This window comes from Mytilus galloprovincialis, chromosome 2 (assembly GCF_965363235.1).
Source record: "Mytilus galloprovincialis chromosome 2, xbMytGall1.hap1.1, whole genome shotgun sequence".
Classification (NCBI taxonomy): domain Eukaryota; kingdom Metazoa; phylum Mollusca; class Bivalvia; order Mytilida; family Mytilidae; genus Mytilus; species Mytilus galloprovincialis.
In genome coordinates, this window is record NC_134839.1 from 50,996,942 (window position 1) to 51,007,481 (window position 10,540).

The 10,540-nt window shown below is 31.5% G+C and overlaps 1 long non-coding RNA gene across 2 annotated transcripts; it reads left to right on the forward strand.

The window, feature by feature from the left end:
* The first annotated feature begins 1,863 nt into the window (after positions 1-1,863).
* LOC143063801 (uncharacterized) lies at positions 1,864-9,250 on the forward strand. Of its 2 annotated transcripts, none has more exons than XR_012975101.1 (3): positions 1,864-2,124; positions 5,124-5,213; positions 7,873-9,250. It is a non-coding gene; the product is annotated as an uncharacterized LOC143063801 (long non-coding RNA). The 2 variants fall into 2 exon arrangements; XR_012975100.1 differs by having other exon boundaries at positions 2,076-2,225.
* The last annotated feature ends 1,290 nt before the right edge of the window (positions 9,251-10,540 follow it).

A 10,540-nucleotide genomic window follows, 5' to 3' on the forward strand; every position in this document is an offset into this window, starting at 1 on the left:
GGTCATCCGTGACGTATTCTAAAATCCTAAATAACGGCGCATGTCGCTATAGATAGATAGTTTATTAATTATCGTCTCGCCATTTAAATTTCACCAAGGGGTTGAAGCAATGAAGGACTTTATAAAACCAAGGATGTGTATAGTTACTATACAAATCCTTGATAAAACCAGAGACATATAATACAATTATATTATATGTCTCTGATAAAACTATGTACATGTACTTATTAATATTTCTATAACAAATTATAAAAACGTTTAGTGTAAAAAATCATCGATTTATAAATGTCTCTTTTTGCCTAAAATATATTTGCCGGTTTTGGCATTTTTGTAAATAACATTAATGTTTTGGCATCCCAATGCAAAACACAGGTGACAGCCGATTCAAACTTAAATAACTTCTTTAAAGTTGGTTTTATTTTATCAGAGACATATAATACATGTATATTATATGTCTCAATACATGTATTTATGTCTCAAATTTTATCAAAACAAAAATTACAAGATTAAGAAATAAGTTATGAATCGAATGAATACCCTCAACACTAAAATACATGTCCTAAGTGACTTTTTATGTCTTGCGTGCACCGAGGAAATCCTTAACGGTTTTTAGACGTACCATTATGATTTATGCATATATTTGAAGCATTTTGTACATTATAGGTATTTATATGTGTGTATCAGACAAAATGACTTCCCAATTAGCAGAGGCGGATTTAGGTTTTTTCTAGCCCCACCCCCACACACTAATCTTGGAAAATGGGAGATTATATAGGGAATCACTGAAGCATGACTGGCAGGGACCCCCTCTTAGGCAGTCAATGGGTCCCCACTTATGAAAATTTCTGGATCAACCACTGCTTAGTTCTAGTTATCTAAGGTCCTAGTGTGAAATATAACCAATAGGAATTGGTCTTTTTAAACACTTTCACATAGGCCTACATGTATACGTTTTGTCAAGGGTTGGTTCATTACCGACCGTGCAAGGGCTGTATAGCCAGTCAAGGTCGTTAAAAACTTCCATTTGTTGGTTCATGCAATATTGAAATTATGATTACTCAATGCGCAGTTACTAGTTACTGAAGTTGATATTAGCTACTTTTCTTCTTTATTTCATATAATTGATTTTTTGATTTTTTTTCTTCTAAAAATTTGTGGTGTTGAAATAGGGAATAGACACAGATACCTAAGCACATTTAACAAAAGAAATTTTGTGTAATGTCATCAATCTGTATTACACGTAGACAGGATGTTCTCTAGAAACTTTACTTTATACACACCGGAGAGTACACGCACTGTCGTAATGGAAAATTGCTGTATGTTATAATTACCTGTAATCAGCTTTGCAAAAAATCAGTTGACTGACCATGTCATTACAGTTCAAACAGATTTCCCTCAAATCAAAATGGAATATATATATATATATATATATATATTCATTTTTTATATCTTTAAAATTTAAAACTTTAAAAAGTACACTTTGAAAAAATTATGAAATATAACGAATTGAACAATTTAAAATAGTATTTTAACAAAGTTCAAGATATATAATTTTACAACGATCCTAAAAATATCCAAACAAACGATAAATCTAACGATATGAACCTACGCAGTTTTATATTATAAGACTGACACACACCAGGTTGCTAACTCAGTGTGCTGGGCCAGGGTGCTGGGTGAGGTGTTGGAACTTGATATACATGTATCATTAAGTTACAGTTCTGTTAAGATTTGACTGCCTTTTTACGGGAATTTTTATTCTTACAGTTAGTATATACTGTTCCTGGCTTAAAATGATTCTCTGTTCAGCAACTGGTGCGTAATTAGCATATGTTCACGTGATTTTATTCAAATATCTTGTAGCAGTAAAAAACACAAATTAATGTATTTTTCAAATAGCTTTATTCAGCTTTAAATAATTATAGCGAAAAACAGCGAACATGGGAAAATGAAATGTTTTTAGTAGCCTCATTATTAAATCTCCCGGTGAGTGTGATCAAATAAAGAGGTTCTCCGACTCCGTAATACTTGGAAAATCTTATCTGATTCAGAATCAATTCATCGGTTACACTCCCCTATCACCAGTGATTCTTTGTTTTTAGCTGACATTCTGAAAAAAAGTGTGTAAGTGTTGACTCGCAATTTGCATGATTAATAACAGATATCGACTCGTTACCCGGACTACTGCAAAAAACAATTATTCAGTTTACTGATTTAGATGGAAGGTAAACGGACAGAAAGTCGCAGGACTAAAAGTCACAGGACATGAAGTCACAAATTTGATAGGACAAAAAGTCACAAACAAATTGTTGACAATTGGTTTGAATATATATGAAAAAGATCTTGAAATATTTTCTTTTTATTACATATATTCATTTTTAATTTAAGGAAATTGCTCATAGAGCTTGATAAACACGATAAATGGAAATGTATTAGATTTTAATCTTGCAAAGGATATATTTATGGGGCCATATTTATTGGCAAATTGAAGCCATTTAAGTACCAAGCCACTTTGAAATTTTGTTTTCATAACAATTATTTGATTATTATTGATATTTATTGAATAAATTTTAATTACTAAGTTGCTTCTTAAATAAAACTTCAAGAAAAATACAAAAAAAAGTGTTTTCTTGTTCAAAGAAAAATAATCTCTAAACTGAATTGTGACTTTTTGTCTGTGACTTTTTGTCTGTGACTTGTTGACCGTGACTTTTTGTCCTGTGACTTTCTGTCCTACATTCAGATTGAATAGGGGTTTGGTTGACCCTGTCTCCCTCTATCTGAGACTACTATCTCAGTGATGAACTTAATGTTTTATGTATTGTGCTTGTCATATATATGTTGGATAAAAGCTCTAGAGCTTATGTTGTATTGTATGTATAACCAACTTTAAATAAATCTTTTTTGTTAGCCCATAACAACTAACAAGTAAGATTTAGGTTTCTTCTTTTTGTAATACAAACAATTATTTAATACACCTTGAAAGGATTTTTTTTACTATGACGGCGTCCAAGAAAAAAGTTGAAATAGCTAGACACTAACTTTATATTGGACCCTAGTAGCTTTATATGTGCTTGTGGTTGCAAATGTAAATGCATGGATGCCTGCTACACTGTAGAATACATAACAAGGAAGCTTTGCTTTGCTCTTCATGGAGTACAAACTCGTCTTCATAATTAAAAACCTTCCGCCAAGCCAGCGTAAGGGTCTTTGACAGTAACCAACACTTATCTCACGAGGCGTACCTAGTATGTCTTTTTAGGTATATATATATATAAACATTTATTCGTCATTGTGCAAAGTGCTCCTTTGAAGGAGGGATTTTCTAAACCAGAACAGAACAGAATAGCCATGCAAGACTTTATTATCATTTGGACTAATATTATGGCACATTTTGTCTTACCACAGGGATTTGTGTCAATTTATCTGGTTTTCTATCCTCTGACCTCATTTTCATGGTTCAGTGGTTATTGTTAAGTTTTTGTGTTTTGGTCGGGTTTTCTAATATTGTATGCAACATGTCAAGTATATTTGTTGTATGAAATTTTTTAGGGATGTACATGTTAGACTGGCATGTTTTATTCAATCTTGACCTCATTTTTATGGTTCATTGCTTAATGTTACCTTTTTGTTTTTTTTGACCAGTTTCTCTATTTTATTATTTTCAAATTAGCAAAAGGTCAACTAGGTGCATATATCTGACTGAGAAGTTTCATCTTACTTTATTTTCATAGTACATAGGACAATATAAAAAAGGAAGATGGGGTATGATTGGACAACTCCCCATGAGAGACCAAATGAAACAGAAATTAACAACTCAAGGTCATCCTACAGCCTTAACAATGAACAAATATAAAAAAGAAGATGTGGTATGATTGCCAATGAGACAACTGTCCACAAGAGACCAAAATGACTCAGACATTAACAACTAAATGTCGCCGTACGGCCTTCAACAATGAGCAAAGCCTATACCGCATAGTCAGCTATAAAAGGCCCCGATAAGACAATGTAACACAACTCAAACGAGAAAACTAACGGCCTTATTTATATAAATAAATGAACAAAAAACAAATATGTAACACATAAACAAACGACAACCACTGAATTACAGGCTCCTGACTTGGGACAGGCACATACATAAATAATGTGGCGGGGTTAAACATGTTAGCGGGATCCCAGCCCTCCCCCTAACCTGCGACAGTGGTATAACAGTGCAACATAAGAATAAACTATAAAAATCAGTTGAAAAAGGCTTAACTCATCAGATGGACAAAAATACAAGTGGACGTGGCCGGGTACTTGTACATCCCTACACAAAGAGACACAATGAACAGATCTGAGAGTACTCCCAGTTATACTGCATAGTCAGCTATAAAAGGTCCAGAAATGACAACGTAAACAATTCAAACCAGAAAACTAACAACCTAATTTATGTACACAAAATGGAAAAACAGTTAAATGTTACACATAAACAAAGGACAATCACTTAATTATAGGCTCCTGACTTGGAACAGGCACATATATTATGAATGTGACAGGGTATAAGGAACTATGAAAATGTTTAGCTTTTGTGGTTTGGTTTATTTTCCAGATACTGTAAGCAATAAAGTCACTTTATTTAGTGAACGGAATGATTGTAAGATGCACATGTCTGTCTGTCATATTTTATATGACCGTGACCTCATTTTCATTGGTCAATGAAACACTGCATTGTTTATCATAATTATGCTTAAAGTTACAGGTAGATTATATTTGTAGGATATGTAACAATTGTAAGGTGTGCATGTCTCTCTGGCAGATTCATAAAACCATGACCGCATTTTATGGTTCTTTGGTCAATGCTAAGTTTTCTTGGTTTTGTCATTTTATCAGATATTATAAGCATAGGTCTACTTGTTGTACGAAATGAATGCAAGGTGTCATATAAAAAAAGAAGATATCTGTTTGCCAAGGTTAATTTTACTAAGACCTCATTTTCATAAAACAATGATAATATTAAACAGCAAGAATGAGAATCAAGTCAAAGTTATATACAAATGAGGCAAAATTTTCAGTTGCCTACTTTTTATGTATTAGTAGTTATTTTTGTCATTAAATGATATTGTTTACCCTTTTATGTGTAGGGCAAGAATATTAAAGATATAAAAGGGAAACTATAAACAGAAGAAATTATCAACAAAAATAGATTTACAAAGGTCAACAAAGCCTAAATGGTAAGTCCACTGTTGAAAAAAGTTTTAGCCCTTGAGTAATGATTAAATATTTATTAAAATAAGATGTGGTACGATAAATGAGAAAACTATCCATCAGAGTTCAATTAAGTGGATGTAAGCATTGTAATTACTTATTAGAGGCCAATGATGACCTGTTAGTAATGAGAAAACCCATACCCTATACATGATATAGTTATCTATAAAAGACAACGCTAACAAAATTTGAAACAAAGCATCAATTCAAACTTCAAATATACCAGACTAATTTATAAAAAAACAAAATATTATGAAAAACAAAAATGACGGATATGAACCAACATCAACCACTGAACTATGTACAAGCTCCTGATATTGGACAGGCATAATATGGCTGGGTTGATATAAAAATAAGAAGCAGTCTGATTTCAAATAAGACTTTTTCTCCAATAGAGATAAAATGACATTTAACAATGTTTAAGGAGGCTCGAGGGTATAAAAATTTCAGAAAAATATTAAATATTTTTTTTTTCATAACTAATTTTATTTATAACTTTATTAGTTTTTACTTTTTCATATGGTACAGAAATCATTCTAAAAAATCCATTCATTTTGGCCCCAGACAACTTTTAAAATGTATATAATATTGAAAAAGCTCCAAATTATCTCCCTTTGGTGCAGAAATGCCATTTTTTGGCATGAGAATTGTAATATCTTTTTTAGCTCATCAGTGACTTATATTTTTTATAATCATTTTTAACTTACTTTACTTAAACTAAACTATTGTAAAATTTAAGCGATTTCTGTAATTAAGTTCTTTTTTAATTTCAAAATTACCTCTATTTTTCCTATTAGTTAAACAGAAAAAAAAGTACCGTTACAAAAATGTATATATATGCTTCTTTCAAAGGCGGATTGTGAGTGTGATTGAATGGTGTCCCCATATTTAGCTCACCTGGCCCAAAGGGCCAAGTGAGCTTTTCTCATCACTTGGCGTCCGGCGGCGTCCGGCGGCGTCAACGTCTGTGGTCGTTAACTTTTACAAAAATCTTCTCCTCTGAAACTACTGGGCCAAATTGAACCAAACTTGACCACAATCATCATTGGGGTATCTAGTTAAAAAAATGTGTGGTGTGACCCGGTCAACCAACCAAGATGGCCGCCTCGGCTAAAAATAGAACATAGGGGTAAAATGCAGTTTTTGGCTTATAACTCAAAAACCAAAGCATTTAGAACAAATCTGACTGGGGTAAAAATGTTTATCAGGTCAAGATCTATCTGCCCTGAAATTTTCAGATGAATCGGTCAATCGGTTGTTTGGTTGCTGCCCCTGAATTGGTAATTTTGAGGAAATTTTGCTGTTTTTGGTTATTATCTTGAATATTATTATAGATAGAGATAAACTGTAAACAGCAATAATGTTCAGCAAAGTAAGATCTATAAATAAGTCAACATGACAAAAATGGTCAGTTGACCCGTTTAGGAGTTATTGCCCTTTATACTCAATTTTTAACCTTTTTCGTAAATTAAAGTAATCTTTTACAAAAATCTTCTCCTCTGAAACTATTGGGCCAAATTAATCCAAACTTGGCCACAATCATCTTTGGGGTATCTTGTTTAAAAAATGTGTGGCGTGACCTGGTCAACCAACAAGATGGCCGCCAAGGCTAAAAATAGAACATAGGGGTAAAATGCAGTTTTTGGCTTATAACTATGAAACCAAAGCATTTAGAGCAAATCTGACAAGAAGTAAAATTGTTAATCAAGTCAATATCTATCTGCCCTGAATTTTTCAGATGAATTGGACAACTGGATGTTGGGTTGCTGCCCTCCAATTGGTAATTTTTAAAGAAATTTTGCCGTTTTTGGTTATCTTGAATACTATTATAGATAGCGATAAACTGTAAACAGCCATTATGTTCAGCAAAGTAAGATCTACAAATAAGTCAACATGACCTAAATGGTCAATTGACCCCTTAAGGAGTTATTGCCCTTTATAGTCAATTTTTAACAATTTTCATTAATTTGGTAAATTTATGTAAATTTTTACCAAATATAGTTCTCTGTTACTAATGGGCAAAGTTCATTATAGATATAATTTTAAGAAGCAAAATTGTTCAGTAAAGTAAGAACTTCAAACACATCATCATCACCAAAATACAATTTTGTCATGAATCCATTTGTGTCCTTTGTTTAATATGCACATAGACCAAGGTGAGCGACACAGGCTCTTTAGAGCCTCTAGTTTTAATTTAATTTTTCTATTTTTCTATAAAGTATAAGATAAAGTTCATTTATAGAAAAATATAGCGTAACCCTATATTACATGTATTAAGAAAAAAAATTGATTGAAACCTGTGAGCCCCCTTAATTTAACAAAAATAGTTCACTGTACAGCCTTTGACAATGAGCAAACGCTATACCGGACAGTGGTTTTAATAACAGCACAACATTTGAACAAATTGTAAAAATTTGTTGCAATGGGCTTAACTCAAAAGACTGCAACAAGGAACCAAACAATAACCAGTAATATGTAAATCATAGACACAAAGCACTGAAATAAGAGTACTAACAATAGATATTTAAATGAAAGTTTATTAAAATGTTCATAAACATGATAAAATAGTCATTTTATTGCTGTATTTCTCTTCACTGATAATTTTTGAGTTTTGTGTATTTGTAGGTCAGACATCTCGGTTTTCATGGTCATCATTCAACAGATCAATACTGAACAGAAAACTTGGAAGATGATATTTTTCTCAACAGTGCGACTTTTTTTATTAATTTGAAATGGAATGTTTTTTTCTACATTTAATAGAAAAAGGAAATTTCAACATATGACTATAAACAAAAAGGAGTCATATCATCACGATCATAGATGCTCAAGAACTTGATCATGTAAACGCAACAATGTAATTATCAATTGAAAGAAGGAACGAATGAAAAAAATATTAGTATGTTGTTGTCCAAATAAACCTGCTTTGTCTTCTCATTTGAATCGCTCCATCCAATAAAGATGTACCGAGGAGGATCTTTGAAGAACAGATTGAAAAATGTTTTGTCTAAGAATTGCAGGAATATTCTAGTGGATGAAATAATTTATTGACTTGACTCTTATGTAGTGGACTGAATAATTGTACATAGCAAGCAGCGAAAAAGAAAACTAAAACTTTAACACAAAAAGTGTTTAAATTATAAATTTGCAAATATAAGCATAATATTATGTACACCACAAAGGTATATATCATTCAAATTGTTTGCATATTCAATCATGTATTGCAATGAAACTATAACAAAGAAAACCTTACTTCATGAAAAGAGTAAACTATTCAGTCAGAATATGAAATATTTTTTTCAGTTCTATTTTTCATTATAAAATAAACAAGACAAAGATTTCAAAACAATATTTTTTCATTTATTTAAACATGTCATCATTTTGTTTCAGTGAAAGAACTTTACTCTTTGACCTTAAATTTTATTATACATTCCAAAATCAGAATTATAATCTTTATTGTATTAACAAATAAAAAACATGTTTGTGACAAAATGAAAAAAAATTTAATAAAATATAAAAAAACTTGTATACATTTAAAACTTTTTACTACCAAACAGCATTCATTGCAACATACACATACTGTATATTTATATCTATATATTTATAATTTGAATCCCATAGGATTTTATTTTGTCCCATGGGATATTAAAAATCCCATGGGATAATAATAATCCCATGGGATTTTTTTTGTCCCATGGGACAACAAATATCCCATGGGACTACAATTATCCCATGGGACCAAAAAAAATCCCATGGGATTTAACCAAAATCCCATGGGATAATGGTAAATCCCATGGGATTTTGCCCTGTCCCATGGGATATTGAAAATCCCATGTTTTTATAAATCAAATAGCAAAATAAATATAATAGTAACAGTAGAAAACTAATGAAATTATTGAATCCCATGTAATTCCGCACATTTTGGTTATATACATGACACTGTAGCTCTTATTTGAGGCGGCGGCGGATTTGCAAATGAGTGTTTTGCAAATTTAAAGTGTCCAGTGTTTCTCCATAAACCATAAAGCTTGGGGTTGATTTTTTTCAAGTTTAAGAAAAGTTTACAAAACTTGAAATGCACTTTCTATTGCATCAATAAAACTAAATCTCCAAATTTCACAGCCATATAGCAATACAGGCCTTACAATCTTATCAAAAAGATCGTATTGACATTTAATTACTAGTAGATTAACTAAATTAATTGATTCGATATTTTTATTAATCAATCGATAAATTGAAGAACTGAATGGAATAAAAACATAAATAAAGAAAATATTTGTTTAACGTCATTATCTTTGACTATCCTACAGGTATACTAGCCAGGAGACTGTACAGTGGCGGATGCGGGTTTTGTTCCGTAGATAAGACCTCCCGTTTGTTTGACGAAATTATTTTTCAATTGGGACATATGGTTTGAAACCCCTCTTTTCTGTGACCAGTGGTTGTCGTTGTTGTTTATATTTTTCTATAAGTGTTGTACATCAATCAGGCCGATAGTTTTCTTGTTTGAATTGTTTTAATTCATATTTGTAATTTTGGGAAATTTTATAAATGTTTAAGCGGTTAGGGTTTCGCTCGTTGTTGAAGGATGTACGGTGATCTAATTCATTGGCAAGTACACCACACCTTCTTACATTTATTCGTTAAATCATGTAGATCTTCATCAAGTCTAAATAAATAAATGATTTTGAAAATGTACTTATTGATAACTTTTAATTCCAAACGATTATGTTTATCTAACATAGAATTATTATCAGCGGAGACATATACACACTAAGTCTAAACTGGTTTAAAAAAGTATTGTCACATGTATATGTAATAGTGTGTTTTTATGTAAAAAAAAAATCTGTGAATATCTACCACTACTGTTACCGGCTTAAGAGATCAGCGTTTCTTGCGAGCTTTGAATAAACAAATCCAAACCAAAACAAGTACATAAAATGCATATTTTTAATCACAATATAGAAACACTTAAATTGTAATACATATTTTTATAAATAATTCAATTTTATTAAATCTTTGTCAATCAGGCATGTACAGCAGCATCAAGGGATTGTAAATATACAATTCCTTATTTACAATACCTTGGCAGCATGTACTCTTCTATAGTGTGACCTTATTTGAACTAAAAGAAAAAGAAGAAAAAGAAGATGTCTGGAATTATCCGATTTATATTGATATTTTGGGAGGCGACTTTCCTGATATGGAACTTGCGCCCTATTTACACTTATCGTGATTGTTTTTTGGAAGAACAAAAAAAAATCCAAAAAAAATCTTAAGTGTTTCGTGTTTTGTT